Source organism: Salvelinus namaycush, chromosome 21, assembly GCF_016432855.1.
Source record: "Salvelinus namaycush isolate Seneca chromosome 21, SaNama_1.0, whole genome shotgun sequence".
NCBI classification, from domain to species: Eukaryota; Metazoa; Chordata; class Actinopteri; order Salmoniformes; family Salmonidae; genus Salvelinus; species Salvelinus namaycush.
Window position 1 is genome coordinate 31,890,430 of NC_052327.1, and position 15,269 is coordinate 31,905,698.

The following is a 15,269-nucleotide window of genomic DNA, read 5'->3' on the forward strand; positions in this document are numbered from 1 at the left end:
ATATGGCTATGTACAGTGTTATAACGATTTGCAAATAGTTAAAGTACCAATATGGGTTGTTTGTTCTTTGTGTTTGTTCTTCACTGGTTGCCCTTTTCTTGTGACAACAGGTCACAAATCTTGCTGCTGTGATTGCACACTATGGTATTTCACCCAATATATATGGGAGTTTATCAAAACTGGATTTGTTTTCAAATTCTTTGTGGGTCTGTGTAATCTGAGGGAAAGATGTGTCTGAAATATGGTCTCTCTCTGTAGGAATGCAGGTATTGGAGTGGAACGCGGTTCCTCTGATGGGGAAGACCTACGAGGAGGTGCAGTACATTATGAGTCAGCCGTGTGCAGAGGCGGAGCTCTGTGTCAGACTGTGAGTCAAACAGCGCCCACTCTCCTCTCATCCCTCTCTCTCCTTCCATCTCTCTCTCCTCTCATCCCTCTCTCTCCTTCCATCTCTCTCTCCTCTCACCCATCTCCTCTCACCCATCTCCTCTCATATTTAATATATCGCTCTCCTCTCATCCCAACTTAATTTAGATCAAAAACTAAATTTGACCTTCCTGTCTCTCAGTGATCTGAACATGCTGTCTGACCCTGATCACCCCCAGGCCCTGGAGAACCACGCCCAGCTGAAGCCTGGTATGTCACTAGTGTGGTTGTGGGTATCCTACATAGTCATCATGACCACTGAGTCATAATGACACATTAATGTGTGTGTGTGTGCAGGTGACAGGCAGCGTTCTCCAGGAGTGGATCCTAAGCAGCTGGCTGCAGAGCTGCAGAAGGTGTCCCAACAACAGGCCCCTGGGATGGGGATGGGTGTGGGGGGGCCAGTAGGGGTCCTTTCTGCCCTGGACCGCTCAGCTCTGTTACACTCAGGCAATGCATCGGCCAGCTCTAGTGCCGTCCCCAGCCCCGGCCAGCCTGCCTCCCCAGCCATCAACAAGAAACAACGCCACAACACCAAGGTACTGCCTCTACTTGTAGTACATTATGATATTAAGAGCCCATAGCATTCTGTAGACTGTGTTACTACAGCCATGTGGTTGGTGGGTTCATCATTATTAAGTCATAGACATGTGTGTGTGTGTGGTGCATGGTGCGTGGTGCATACGTGTGAGGAGGTCTAGAACCATTGCTTTGTCTTATTGTGGATTACAGAAACATGACACTAATTATATAGACGCATGCATGATATGTGTGTAGAGAGAGAGAGATCATGCATGATATGTGTGTAGAGAGAGAGATCATGCATGATATGTGTGTAGAGAGAGAGAGATCATGCATGATATGTGTGTAGAGAGAGAGAGAGATCATGCATGATATGTGTGTAGAGAGAGAGATCATGCATGATATGTGTGTAGAGAGAGAGAGATCATGCATGATATGTGTGTAGAGAGAGAGAGAGATCATGCATGATATGTGTGTAGAGAGAGAGAGATCATGCATGATATGTGTGTAGAGAGAGAGAGATCATGCATGATATGTGTGTAGAGAGAGAGAGATCATGCATGATATGTGTGTAGAGAGAGAGAGAGATCATGCATGATATGTGTGTAGAGAGAGAGAGAGATCATGCATGATATGTGTGTAGAGAGAGAGATCATGCATGCTATGTGTGTAAAGAGAGAGAGATCATGCATGATATGTGTGTAGAGAGAGAGAGATCATGCATGATATGTGTGTAGAGAGAGAGAGATCATGCATAATATGTGTGTAGAGCGAGAGAGATCATGCATGATATGTGTGTAGAGAGAGAGATCATGCATGATATGTGTGTGTAGAGAGAGAGATCATGCATGATATGTGTGTAGAGAGAGAGAGATCATGCATGATATGTGTGTAGAGAGAGAGAGATCATGCATGATATGTGTGTAGAGAGAGAGAGATCATGCATGATATGTGTGTAGAGAGAGAGATCATGCATGATATGTGTGTAGAGAGAGAGGTCATGCATGATATGTGTGTAGAGAGAGAGATCATGCATGATATGTGTGTAGAGAGAGAGATCATGCATGATATGTGTGTAGAGAGAGAGAGATCATGCATGATATGTGTGTAGAGAGAGAGAGATCATGCATGATATGTGTGTAGAGAGAGAGATCATGCATGATATGTGTGTAGAGAGAGAGATCATGCATGATATATGTGTAGAGCGAGAGAGATCATGAATGATATGTGTGTAGAGAGAGAGAGATCATGCATGATATGTGTGTAGAGAGAGAGATCATGCATGATATGTGTGTAGAGAGAGAGAGATCATGCATGATATGTGTGTAGAGAGAGAGACCATGCATGATATGTGTGTAGAGAGAGAGAGAGATCATGCATGATATGTGTGTAGAGAGAGAGAGAGATCATGCATGATATGTGTGTAGAGAGAGAGATCATGCATGCTATGTGTGTAAAGAGAGAGAGATCATGCATGATATGTGTGTAGAGAGAGAGAGATCATGCATGATATGTGTGTAGAGAGAGAGAGATCATGCATAATATGTGTGTAGAGCGAGAGAGATCATGCATGATATGTGTGTAGAGAGAGAGATCATGCATGATATGTGTGTAGAGAGAGAGATCATGCTAGTGTGGTTGTGTGTCCTTGTGAGTGTGTAAATACACATAGTATTAACTACTTTCTATGATAGACGTAGTATAATGCATCTCAACCAACTGAAGTGAACCTTCTCTGACTTTACACCATGACCTTTGCAGTCTGTTGAACCTCTCCTGGTGAGTTTCCTCCTGGGTCCTATAGAGTCACTTCAGAAAAGTCTTCTCAACATCTCCATGACAAGGACAGGTCCTTCATCTGTCATCTGACCATAGCTATCCTACTCAGGGGCTCTGGTTAACCTACTGCTACTTAAAACCCTAGTATCATGGACATAGTAACTGAAGTTTTCAGGCTGGCCAGAGGCCACACTATAGAGCAGGGACTCTCACAGCAGTGTGTGTGTGTGTGTGAGTTTGTGTGTTAATGTGAAGCGTGTGTATGGATATCGGTATAAACAGTGTATAATCGCTACCTGTGTTTGTTTTTCAGTCAACAGCAGACGTGCAACTGCTGAAGCCTCAGCCTCGTCCTGTAACAGGGGAAATACAGGTAAGCCTGCTGTCAGTCTCACACCTGCTTTAAGCTTTCATACTTTCCACAGTCTGTGAAGTGGAGTGTGACTTTAATTCCTCTTGAATCCCCTCACTTGATTGATCCACTTAAGTCAAGAGATTAGTCAGTCCCAGGACCTAGTGTTGAGGAACACTGATGTACACACCTGTAGAACCTAGTTAAACATAATGTATGTATCTCTGCCCTCTCTGCCATCTTCAGCTCCAGATCCACTACGACAGGAACCTGGGGAACCTGATAGTGCATGTCCTCCAGGCCAGGAACCTTGCACAGAGAGACCCCAAAGAATACTCTGACCCCTTTGTCAAGGTCTACCTCCTACCAGGGAGAGGGTAAGACACTGCTTTCATCAGTCTGTCTGTCTGGATGCCATTCTCTCTCTCTCTCTCTCTCTCTCTCTCTCTCTCTCTCTCTCTCTCTCTCTCTCTCTCTCTCTCTCTCTCTGTCTCTCTCTCTCTCTCTCTCTCTCTCTCTGTCTCTCTCTCTCTCTCTCTCTCTCTCTCTCTCTCTCTCTCTCTCTCTCTCTCTCTCTCTCTGTTTGTTTGTACTCTAAGGAGTATTGACCATTATCTGATGGGCCTTTATTAAGCTGTGTTAGATTTGCTGTGTGCTCTCTGTGAAGTACAGTAGAAAGTTAGGAGCCCATAGAACTGACCAGATAATGACACATCCAACCGTGGGCTACTCTCATTCCTTATCTCCATGACTTCTAACTGGCATCAGTTAGCATATTGACAGATACTACACTTGATTTGTACATCAAAGCATTCTATATTTACTCTAATATATTATCTAGTGGAATGATATTGTGTGTGTGTGCGTGCGTGCAGGCGTGCGTGTGTGTGTGGTTTCTATATTGGCTGCAGTGCTCTCTTCCTGAGTGCTGTGATGTGATTTTGTAGTAAGGTTCAGCCCTCCTAGGAGATTATCAGTTTAGTAACATCTCTTCTTTCAGCCCCTGTATCCCTCTCTCCTTCCCTCCCTTCATCCTTGTCTCCATCCCTCTCTTCCTGTGAAAAGGCAGAGATCGATAGTCTTTATTTGACCTGCAACCCTATCTGCTTTCTACTAATGACCCTATCAGCCCTGTTCACGGGATTATATACAGTACAGGTCCTCCACCCACCCACACACACACACACACACACACACACACACACACACACACACACACACACACACACACACACACACACACACACACACACACACACACACACACACACACTCCTCCCACACACTCCTCTAGCTCAGTATAAATGGACTGTTTGATCTGTGTTTTAACAATAGGCAGTAGTAAATAAACCGTGTCTTCATGTTTCAATGTTGTCTTTCTTTATCTCCTTCCCTTTATGTCTCTGTTTCTCTGATGGTTTCTGTCTCTGTTTCTCTGATGGTTTCTGTCTCTGTTTCTCTGATGGTTTCTGTCTCTGTTTCTCTGATGGTTTCTGTCTCTGTTTCTCTGATGGGTTCTGTCTCTGTTTCTCTGATGGTTTCTGTCTCTGTTTCTCTGATGGTTTCTGTCTCTGTTTCTCTGATGGTTTCTGTCTCTGTTTCTCTGATGGTTTCTGTCTCTGTTTCTCTGATGGTTTCTGTCTCTGTTTCTCTGATGGTTTCTGTCTCTGTTTCTCTGATGGTTTCTGTCTCTGTTTCTCTGATGGTTTCTGTCTCTGTTTCTCTGATGGTTTCTGTCTCTGTTTCTCTGATGGTTTCTGTCTCTGTTTCTCTGATGGTTTCTGTCTCTGTTTCTCTGATGGTTTCTGTCTCTGTTTCTCTGATGGTTTCTGTCTCTGTTTCTCTGATGGTTTCTGTCTCTGTTTCTCTGATGGTTTCTGTCTCTGTTTCTCTGATGGTTTCTGTCTCTGTTTCTCTGATGGTTTCTGTCTCTGTTTCTCTGATGGTTTCTGTCTCTGTTTCTCTGATGGTTTCTGTCTCTGTTTCTCTGATGGTTTCTGTCTCTGTTTCTCTGATGGTTTCTGTCTCTGTTTCTCTGATGGTTTCTGTCTCTGTTTCTCTGATGGTTTCTGTCTCTGTTTCTCTGATGGTTTCTGTCTCTGTTTCTCTGATGGTTTCTGTCTCTGTTTCTCTGATGGTTTCTGTCTCTGTTTCTCTGATGGTTTCTGTCTCTGTTTCTCTGATGGTTTCTGTCTCTGTTTCTCTGATGGTTTCTGTCTCTGTTTCTCTGATGGTTTCTGTCTCTGTTTCTCTGATGGTTTCTGTCTCTGTTTCTCTGATGGTTTCTGTCTCTGTTTCTCTGATGGTTTCTGTCTCTGTTTCTCTGATGGTTTCTGTCTCTGTTTCTCTGATGGTTTCTGTCTCTGTTTCTCTGATGGTTTCTGTCTCTGTTTCTCTGATGGTTTCTGTCTCTGTTTCTCTGATGGTTTCTGTCTCTGTTTCTCTGATGGTTTCTGTCTCTGTTTCTCTGATGGTTTCTGTCTCTGTTTCTCTGATGGTTTCTGTCTCTGTTTCTCTGATGGGTTCTGTCTCTGTTTCTCTGATGGTTTCTGTCTCTGTTTCTCTGATGGTTTCTGTCTCTGTTTCTCTGATGGTTTCTGTCTCTGTTTCTCTGATGGTTTCTGTCTCTGTTTCTCTGATGGTTTCTGTCTCTGTTTCTCTGATGGTTTCTGTCTCTGTTTCTCTGATGGTTTCTGTCTCTGTTTCTCTGATGGTTTCTGTCTCTGTTTCTCTGATGGTTTCTGTCTCTGTTTCTCTGATGGTTTCTGTCTCTGTTTCTCTGATGGTTTCTGTCTCTGTTTCTCTGATGGTTTCTGTCTCTGTTTCTCTGATGGTTTCTGTCTCTGTTTCTCTGATGGTTTCTGTCTCTGTTTCTCTGATGGTTTCTGTCTCTGTTTCTCTGATGGTTTCTGTCTCTGTTTCTCTGATGGTTTCTGTCTCTGTTTCTCTGATGGTTTCTGTCTCTGTTTCTCTGATGGGTTCTGTCTCTGTTTCTCTGATGGTTTCTGTCTCTGTTTCTCTGATGGTTTCTGTCTCTGTTTCTCTGATGGTTTCTGTCTCTGTTTCTCTGATGGTTTCTGTCTCTGTTTCTCTGATGGTTTCTGTCTCTGTTTCTCTGATGGTTTCTGTCTCTGTTTCTCTGATGGTTTCTGTCTCTGTTTCTCTGATGGTTTCTGTCTCTGTTTCTCTGATGGTTTCTGTCTCTGTTTCTCTGATTGTCTCTGTTTCTCTGATGGTTTCTGTCTCTGTTTCTCTGATGGTTTCTGTCTCTGTTTCTCTGATGGTTTCTGTCTCTGTTTCTCTGATGGTTTCTGTCTCTGTTTCTCTGATGGTTTCTGTCTCTGTTTCTCTGATGGGTTCTGTCTCTGTTTCTCTGATGGGTTCTGTCTCTGTTTCTCTGATGGGTTCTGTCTCTGTTTCTCTGATGGTTTCTGTCTCTGTTTCTCTGATGGTTTCTGTCTCTGTTTCTCTGATGGTTTCTGTCTCTGTTTCTCTGATGGTTTCTGTCTCTGTTTCTCTGATGGTTTCTGTCTCTGTTTCTCTGATGGTTTCTGTCTCTGTTTCTCTGATGGTTTCTGTCTCTGTTTCTCTGATGGTTTCTGTCTCTGTTTCTCTGATGGTTTCTGTCTCTGTTTCTCTGATGGTTTCTGTCTCTGTTTCTCTGATGGTTTCTGTCTCTGTTTCTCTGATGGTTTCTGTCTCTGTTTCTCTGATGGTTTCTGTCTCTGTTTCTCTGATGGTTTCTGTCTCTGTTTCTCTGATGGTTTCTGTCTCTGTTTCTCTGATGGGTTCTGTCTCTGTTTCTCTGATGGTTTCTGTCTCTGTTTCTCTGATGGTTTCTGTCTCTGTTTCTCTGATGGTTTCTGTCTCTGTTTCTCTGATGGTTTCTGTCTCTGTTTCTCTGATGGTTTCTGTCTCTGTTTCTCTGATGGTTTCTGTCTCTGTTTCTCTGATGGTTTCTGTCTCTGTTTCTCTGATGGGTTCTGTCTCTGTTTCTCTGATGGGTTCTGTCTCTGTTTCTCTGATGGTTTCTGTCTCTGTTTCTCTGATGGTTTCTGTCTCTGTTTCTCTGATGGTTTCTGTCTCTGTTTCTCTGATGGTTTCTGTCTCTGTTTCTCTGATGGTTTCTGTCTCTGTTTCTCTGATGGTTTCTGTCTCTGTTTCTCTGATGGTTTCTGTCTCTGTTTCTCTGATGGTTTCTGTCTCTGTTTCTCTGATGGTTTCTGTCTCTGTTTCTCTGATGGTTTCTGTCTCTGTTTCTCTGATGGGTTCTGTCTCTGTTTCTCTGATGGTTTCTTTCTTTTTGCGGTTCTTGTTGTTTGTTGTCTCTACCCTCCTCTCCCTCCCCTGGACTCTCAGACAAGTCATGGTAGTCCAGAACGCAAGGTAGTGTAGTGCTTCTCCTGCTTCTCTTCTTCTCTCCTCTCCTACTCTGCTCCATTTCTTCTGTTCTTCTCTACTCCTCTCCTCTTCTTCTCTCCTTCTCTCCTTCTCTGTTCCAATTCTTCTGTTCTTCTCTACTCCTCTCCTCTTCTCCTCTTCTTCTCTCCTTCTCTGCTCGAATTCTTCTGTTCTTCTCTACTCCTCTCCTCTTCTCATCTTCTTCTCTCCTTCTCTGCTCGAATTCTTCTGTTCTTCTCTACTCCTCTCCTCTTCTTCTCTCCTTCTCTGCTCCTCGTCTTCTCTTCTTCTCTCCTTCTCTGCCCTTCTTCTCTTCTTCTATCCTCCCTGCTCCTCTCCTCTCTCTCTTTCTCTCCTTCTCTCATTCTCTGCTTCTCTGCATTCAGTCAGTGTTTTTTCCCACGTACATTTTCCGCCTCCAAAGTGCTTTTCCTCATTGTCTCCCCCATCATTATTCATCATTATCCATTTTGCGTTGATGCGTTGATAAAACCACTCTCTTGCTCTTCCTCTCTCTCTATCTAACCTTTCTCCACTTTATTTCGCTCTCTTTTTTTCTCCTATTTGTATCTCTGTCATCCCAAACAACTCATGATTGTCTGATGTGCAAATTCAGCCAAGAACATTGCCGGGTTGAAATCAAGGTTGAAATGTGAAATCATTCCATGAGTCAGACGTGTTTTTCACCCTACGCTCATCATCTCTGCTACAGGAGAGGAGCTGTGCCTATTGATTCAACCTTACAGACATCACTATTTCTTTGACTTTCTTTGACTATTTCTGTGTTGTTGTGATCCCGTCTAGCCAGTGTGCCTATGCAATTTACTCTCATCCAACATTTGCAAGACATCATTATGATATAATTATATTGAATCAGATATTCAATTATTGACATCCTGCTATATCATCTCTATATCTACCATCAAATATAATTGGAGAAAATCTACAATAATGTGGCCATATTAACATACAAAGACCACGTCTGAGACTAAACGTGTCCCTTTGTTATGACATCACAGTGCTGAGAACAAGAGGAGGACCAAGTACGTCCAGAGGAGTCTGAACCCAGAGTGGAACCAGACTGTCATCTACAAGAACATACACCTGGAACAGGTAGGAACACACACACACACACACACATGCATGCACACACACACACATGCACCTACTAACGCATGCATCACACACACACACACACACACACATCCACATTAAAAATGATTTTGAATTAATGTTTATGTTAATCTTATTTCCAGTTGGATTGATCGTTCTGAATCCTTAGGGATGTTCTGACCATAGCAGCACTGACCTGGTTAGGTTAAACAACCCCCTTACAGACTACCAGTCACCAGAGAGAGACAGAGAGACAGAGACATCTTCATTCGACATAACAGTCGCAGCCCTTGCTTAGCTGCAATTCAGACAATGTAAAATGAGTGCGGTCTGTCCATACGGCGCTCTCTCTCAGCATACAGTAGTGTCTCTAGTCTAGTGGCTCTTCTGAGACTCTCTGCTGTTAGCTACTTCTCTCTATTCTGCCCACTGAGGTTGTAAATGCTGCTCTATCACCCACTCACTCTCCCACTCCCACTCCCCTGCCAAACACACACACACACACACACACACACACACACACACACACACACACACACACACACACACACACACACACACACACACACACACACACACACACACACACACACACACACACACATAATTACCCAGTCCACTGACTGGCTGGTTGAGTGATATACAGTATGACTGCATGGGTGTTGTACTTGGCATAACTCGTTTAAAAATATTTCTTCATTTAATCACTTTTCACTCATCCTCTCTCTCTCTCTCTCTCACTCCCCCCACCTCTCTCTTTCTATCTCTTTCTCTCTCTCTCTCTCTCTCTCTCTCTCTCTCTCTCTCTCTCTCTCTCTCTCACTCCCCCCACCTCTCTCTTTCTCTCTCTCTCTCTCTCTCTCTCTCTCTCTCTCTCTCTCTCTCTCTCTCTCTTCTTTACTCTCTCTCTGTCTCTCAGCTAAAGAAAAAGACTCTGGAGGTGACAGTGTGGGATTATGACAGATCTTCCTCCAATGACTTCCTGGGAGAAGTGAGTGTCTCCAGAATCAGACACACTCTGGTTTAGACGTCACATACATTCACTTCAGTCATCCCTTTACCCTAATGTCTCCTGATGCCATGTTTTTCAATGTTCTCTAGCCAAAAGCGGCTCATATTTCCAGCCTTATTGCTCCCCTCTCAACAAGACTTTATTCAAATCTAGTTTCATTGTTTGTCAGTCTATAAAATGAATCCCACAGATCCTCTGCTAAATGGAGAAGGATCCTAATTGTTTATAATGTAGAATGGTGGTGTGTTCACAGCAAACCTCGAAATATACTGACTATACCAAACATTAGGTACACCTTCCTAGTATTAAGTTTCCCTTTTTCCCTCAGAACAGACTCAATGTATGTGTCGAAAGCGTTCCACAGGGATGCTGACCCATGTTGACGCCAATGTCTCCCACAGTTGTGTCAAGTTGGCTGGATGTCCTTTGGTTGGTGGACCATTCTTGATACATACAAGAAACTGTTGAGCGTGAAAAACCCAGCAGCATTGCACCAACTATCATATCTCGTTCAATGGCACTTAAATCTTTAGTCTGGCTCATTCACACCATGAATGTCACACATACACAATCCATGTCTCAATTGTCTCAAGACTTACATATTCTTCTTTAACCTGTCTCCTCCGATCATTTACACTAATTGAAGTGGATTTAAAAAGTGACATCAATAAGGGATCATAGCTTTCACCTGGATTCACCTGCTCAGTCTATGTCAGGGAAAGAGCAGGGCTCAGATTCACCTGCTCAGTCTATGTCAGGGAAAGAGCAGGGCTCAGATTCACAAAACCTTCTTAGGAAGAAATGTCTTCTTAACTCCCATTATGTTTCTTAACTATAGACTTAAGAAGAAAGTTAAGACAAGTTGCTATTCCTCAAAAGATTCTTGGAAATGTTCTAGCGCTATTTCTTATGTTTCTCCTTAAGCAAAAAGTTAAGAAGAAATTAGATTCCAAAAAGAAAGTTATTTCCAAGATAGCTAAACCCTTGTCTTAAACTCAGGGCAGTGAGAGAAAAAGCTCATGAAAGCAATTGAACATGTTTAATTCACTCACAAACTTCATGTGAAAGTTTCAGTATTGATTATTTTAAACCCAAGAACATGTTTTAGAACAGTAATCTCAGTAGGAAATATGCCAACATGATTGCCATTGCTTAACTAGATAGCTAGCTAAAACCGTTATTTGGAAGAAGATATTTGAGAAGTTCGTAAGAAAATCACTAAATCTTAAGATGTTGTTGGGGAATTGCACTTACAAACTATCTTATTCACTTTTTTCTCTAGAAGCTTCTTAAGTTTTTGCGTAAGAAGAGTTTTGTGAATCTGAGCCCAGGTGTTCTTAACGTTTAGTATACTCAGTGTATATTTGCTGTGTTTTCCTATAAGTCTTTGCTTACACAAGCATACCTGTCTACTCTTTCTTTCTCTGTGTCTGTCTCTTTCTCTGTCTCTGTCTCTGTCTCTGTCTCTCTCTCTCTGTCTCTGTCTCTGTCTCTGTCTCTGTCTCTCTCTCTCTTTCTCTTTCTCTGTCTCTCTCTCTCTCTCTCTCTCTCTGTATCTCTCTCTCTCTCCAGGTGTTGATAGACCTGTCTAACACGTCCCAGCTGGACAACACTCCTCGCTGGCTGCCTCTGAAGGAGCAGAGTGAGAGCATCGAGCACAGCAGAACCCACCACACCGCCCAGGGGCCTGGGGGGCCAGGAGCAGGGCCAGGACAGGGGTCCGTAGCGGGGCAAGAACCAGGACAGGGCATGGGGCCAGGGATGGGCCAAGGACAGGGACAGGGGCAGGGGCAGGGACAGGTACTGTACTGTATTCATTGTCTACTATCTATCCGTGCCATCATTGATTGTAACTTAATGATGTAAGATGCTATATTATAATGCATAAAGCACATTTAATTGAATTGTATTGCAGATGGGGGAGTGCCATGAGTCTCCTAAGAACTCTGTGATAAAGAGCAGGAGTCACGGGATCTTCCCTGACCCAGCAAAAGGTAGGAGCCTCTTCCAGCTGCCTTGTTGCTTTTAACTAACGCTTGCCATTGTTTGGTTTAGCCACCCAGTTGCTTTACAGTTTTTTTTCTTTTTCCGTTTTGCTGATTGCCACTCTGTTTTCATAGTGAGAGAACATGTAGTCATGGTGACAGTTTTGCTAATGGCTGTCATAATTATACTTTTAGTGCCAGTCACTTATCTGGCTCAGTGCCCTCCATGTTGTGGTGTCATCCTTGTTTTTTGTCATGTAGCAGATGCTCTTATCCAGAGCGACTTAAAGTTAGTGCATTCATCTTACGATAGCTACTGTAGGTGAAACAACCACATATCACAGTCAGAGTAATACAATTTATTCTCAATAAAGTAGCTATCAGCAAAGTCAGTGGTAGTAAAGAAAGGGCGGGGTTTTAGTTCAAGAAAGTCAAGGTTATTCTATTTTTATGTTTTTGCCACAGTACAAATGTGTAACTACTACATGGCTCTTTTAGTGGCTTTTACAGACATCCCCTTTCTCTCCTCTATCTCCTTTCCCTCTCTCTATCACTACCTCCTCCCTCCCCTTTCTCTCCTCTATCTCCTCTCCCTCTCTCTATCACTACCTCCTCCCTCCCCTTTCTCTCCTCTATCTCCTCTCCCTCTCTCTATCACTACCTCCTCCCTCCCCTTTCTCTCCTCTATCTCCTCTCCCTCTCTCTATCACTACCTCCTCCCTCCCCTTTCTCTCCTCTATCTCCTCTCCCTCTCTCTATCACTACCTCCTCCCTCCCCTTTCTCTCCTCTATCTCCTCTCCCTCTCTCTATCACTACCTCCTCCCTCCCCTTTCTCTCCTCTATCTCCTCTCCCTCTCTCTATCACTACCTCCTCCCTCCCCTTTCTCTCCTCTATCTCCTCTCCCTCTCTCTATCACTACCTCCTCCCTCCCCTTTCTCTCCTCTATCTCCTCTCCCTCTCTCTATCACTACCTCCTCCCTCCCCTTTCTCTCCTCTATCTCCTCTCCCTCTCTCTATCACTACCTCCTCCCTCCCCTTTCTCTCCTCTATCTCCTCTCCCTCTCTCTATCACTACCTCCTCCCTCCCCTTTCTCTCCTCTATCTCCTCTCCCTCTCTCTATCACTACCTCCTCCCTCCCCTTTCTCTCCTCTATCTCCTTTCCCTCTCTCTATCACTACCTCCTCCCTCCCCTTTCTCTCCTCTATCTCCTCTCCCTCTCTCTATCACTACCTCCTCCCTCCCCTTTCTCTCCTCTATCTCCTCTCCCTCTCTCTATCACTACCTCCTCCCTCCCCTTTCTCTCCTCTATCTCCTCTCCCTCTCTCTATCACTACCTCCTCCCTCCCCTTTCTCTCCTCTATCTCCTCTCCCTCTCTCTATCACTACCTCCTCCCTCCCCTTTCTCTCCTCTATCTCCTCTCCCTCTCTCTATCACTACCTCCTCCCTCCCCTTTCTCTCCTCTATCTCCTCTCCCTCTCTCTATCACTACCTCCTCCCTCCCCTTTCTCTCCTCTATCTCCTCTCCCTCTCTCTATCACTACCTCCTCCCTCCCCTTTCTCTCCTCTATCTCCTCTCCCTCTCTCTATCACTACCTCCTCCCTCCCCTTTCTCTCCTCTATCTCCTCTCCCTCTCTCTATCACTACCTCCTCCCTCCCCTTTCTCTCCTCTATCTCCTCTCCCTCTCTCTATCACTACCTCCTCCCTCCCCTTTCTCTCCTCTATCTCCTTTCCCTCTCTCTATCACTACCTCCTCCCTCCCCTTTCTCTCCTCTATCTCCTCTCCCTCTCTCTATCACTACCTCCTCCCTCCCCTTTCTCTCCTCTATCTCCTCTCCCTCTCTCTATCACTACCTCCTCCCTCCCCTTTCTCTCCTCTATCTCCTCTCCCTCTCTCTATCACTACCTCCTCCCTCCCCTTTCTCTCCTCTATCTCCTCTCCCTCTCTCTATCACTACCTCCTCCCTCCCCTTTCTCTCCTCTATCTCCTTTCCCTCTCTCTATCACTACCTCCTCCCTCCCCTTTCTCTCCTCTATCTCCTCTCCCTCTCTCTATCACTACCTCCTCCCTCCCCTTTCTCTCCTCTATCTCCTCTCCCTCTCTCTATCACTACCTCCTCCCTCCCCTTTCTCTCCTCTATCTCCTCTCCCTCTCTCTATCACTACCTCCTCCCTCCCCTTTCTCTCCTCTATCTCCTCTCCCTCTCTTTATCACTACCTCCTCCCTCCCCTTTCTCTCCTCTATCTCCTCTCCCTCTCTCTATCACTACCTCCTCCCTCCCCTTTCTCTCCTCTATCTCCTCTCCCTCTCTCTATCACTACCTCCTCCCTCTCCTCCCTCCTCCTCCCTCCTCCTACCTCTCCCAGACATGCAGATGGTGACTCTAGAGAAATCCCACAGTAGTCCAGGCAGCTCTAAGTCGTCTTCAGATGGCCAGCTTCGTTCCCACGGTCCATCCCGCAGCCAGAGCAAGAGCAGCGTCACGCAAGCCCACCTGGAGGATGCTGGGATAGCTATAGCTGCCGCCGAGGCCGCCGTGCAACAGTCCCGCCTCCAACCAAGTAATCCCCGACCCTTCCTGTGACACACTTCCTCTCGGCTCTGCCACGCATGCTAGCTCATCATCTCTCCATTTATCTCTCCTCTTGTTCTATCACTCCTTATTTTCTCTTATTTTCCTCTCCCTTCTGTTCTGGCCTTCTGATTGGTTCTTCTAAGCAAGTAGATGGTTCCTCTAAGCAGTCAGTTCTATTCTGTTGGGTTTTCTTGTTTGCTCTAGTGGTGTAACACCCACTGATCTAGTCAGAGTCCATCACTAAAACATGACAGATCTTATAGTAGACCCTGGCCTGTGGAGAAAACATCTCAATCTAAAATCTATATTCAAAATGAATTTATAAACTGCTGTTCTCACACTAAACACTCAAAATGTGTATGGTCCTCCGTTTCGCTGACGTTACTGTGACGTCTGCAGGGTTGGGGAAAGTAGGGCACAGCACCGTCTGGGCTCAGAGTGAGCAGATTTCCATCATACACACATCAGACACTCACAATAGCCTAGCGTATGAACAGTAACACACAGGACAGAGACGAAACAGCCACAGTTCACCAAAGCACTTGTCTACTTCCCAGTCTAAATAGAGTGAGGATATACATTTTTCTCTCCAACATGGTTTCTACTGTCTCCCAGTTTGACCCCCTATCCATCCTCCAGGTCTAGAAACCATGATAGAGCTTGACCCCCAGGTTGTGACATGCAGTCGTCCCCCCCTCTCCTGGTGTTGGTTCGGGTGTCTGGTTCACTCCCCTAACTGCCCTTTCATTGGAAAAGGTCAAGCCCCCGTAGGTGTGTGTGAGCAAGTGTGAGTGTGTGTGCATATGTGTGTGACACCTGACCCCTAAGTGTGTCCAATGTAATGATACAAACACCCTGAGATGTATAGTCTACCAGTAGCCCTTCCTCCCTTCCCACCCCCGACGTGATGAGTTTGTAAACGCCACCTGGCACTGACCAGACACACCAGGAAGTACAGACACAGCAGCATGGGGGACAAAGGGCAACAGGAAACTGACTCTACACTCACCGGCCAATGAGAGTACAGAAAGGAGTCTGACCTTCAGGGGAACAGCAGTGTCTGGGGAAGGTGAGACAACAGGACGGGAGTATAGAAATTA